At 39.5% G+C, this 1,560-nt stretch overlaps 1 protein-coding gene across 3 annotated transcripts in view; it reads right to left on the bottom strand.

The window, feature by feature from the left end:
- Positions 1 to 367: 367 nt before the first annotated feature.
- The window catches only part of zc3h7bb (zinc finger CCCH-type containing 7Bb), a 14,732-nt gene continuing 13,539 nt past the window's right edge, over positions 368 to 1,560 (bottom strand). For all 3 annotated transcript variants that reach the window (XM_032501645.1, XM_032501646.1, XM_032501647.1), the window contains one exon: positions 368 to 1,560. This exon is cut by the window's right edge and continues 2,879 nt beyond it. The gene's annotated coding sequence lies outside the window, so the exon portion shown is untranslated.

Raw genomic sequence — 1,560 nt, 5'->3', positions numbered from 1 at the left:
ACAGCATCAGTAACTCCCCCCCCCTCAAATGCTCTGCTTCCCCACCCCATTTACTCCAACATATCTTTAAAGGCAGGAATTCAAACATGAATGGACAATTGTTTGTCCACATGTCACACTGGCTAAAATATATTAAAAAATGCCAGTCATATTCACTATTTAATGTAGCCATATGGATATTAAAATCAAATTCCACCTTTTGGTTATTTACCTGCAACATATTCTTTTCAGACAAAATTAAGATTTACCAAGCTTTGACTCGTTGCGGTCAATTTCCCATCCCGGCTGCTTCTCATAACTGAACTGACAACAATTAAATGAAAGAGCATTTGAGTGGCGGCACTCTCCTACATTTTTTACCTTTGTAAACACCCTGAAAAACAAGATGGAAACATTACTGACCACAGCAAACTCTTCCACAGCCACAGAAAAAAAATACAGCTCCGCCATCTCTTATCTAAATTACCATATTAGGGTGTCTAAGTATTATAATAGGTGTCAGGTATCATATACTGTATATAGTAAGCAGGATTATACAATAGGGGTATGTATCATCTTATAGGTGTAGTATATTGAATAAGGCGCTATACGGGAGTATATAGGCTACTATGTATGCTTCTGTTTCCAGATCTGTCTTTGTCTGGTGAATCAATTTAAACAAAAACGCACAGTACAGGCAGTGAGCAGCAAGCTCTGTTGGTAGGATGTACACAGACACTGCAAAGGCGACACATTCAACTTCAATCGTCAGCTATCTTTTATCTTTTCTTTGACCGGTGCCCAAATAATCCTAAGGCTTACAAATAGAGCTCAGACAACATTAATATATAGCAGGTTTACCGTACTGTGTGAAATGTCTTCTACTACTGACGACCTATGGTTAGCTGGTAACTGACGTCAACACCTGTAGGATTAAAAGCTCAAGCGCCTTACATTAAATATCAGAGGCTGGGCGTTTTGCCGCTCACTGACTCCCAGACAGAGCTGTGCACTGCTGCATACACAGACGCATATTTACCGTTATTATATTCATACATGGATATATATATAAAGAGATTTATACATCGCAATTAACATACATATATCAATAGCATATTGAGAAGAAATAGAAATAGTCAATAGATAGCAATCATTATAGTCATCGTATTCATCATGATACTAGGAGTAGTAGTAATAAGATCCCTCAAAGAAGCTAATACCTGGGCTGTTCCAGACGAGGGCTCGTTATCAACAATCCCCAAAACCGCTACTGAGTGACCAGCAAAACTGATCCGAGATCTGTATTTTGGGCTTAGCCCAGGCTGGGCTGTCCCGTCTAAATCTTGATTGGGCATGAAGTCTGTTTTTAAAAGTGCACTCGTCTAAATCTTGATTGGGCATGAAGTCTGTTTTTAAAAGTGCACTATGAGTTCCGGCATGGTCACTTCTGTTGATGTTCCAAGTAAATTTTAAACAAAACAGAGCAAGCTCGCCTCTGCCCCCCATGTTTCCATAACTGTCATGACTAACTGATTAGCTGTCCTTGTGCTCCTAGTGTTTGTTTGACATTTACGACCCCTG

This window comes from Etheostoma spectabile, chromosome 21 (assembly GCF_008692095.1).
Source record: "Etheostoma spectabile isolate EspeVRDwgs_2016 chromosome 21, UIUC_Espe_1.0, whole genome shotgun sequence".
NCBI lineage: Eukaryota > Metazoa > Chordata > Actinopteri > Perciformes > Percidae > Etheostoma > Etheostoma spectabile.
This window is presented reverse-complemented; position numbering and strand designations above follow the sequence as displayed.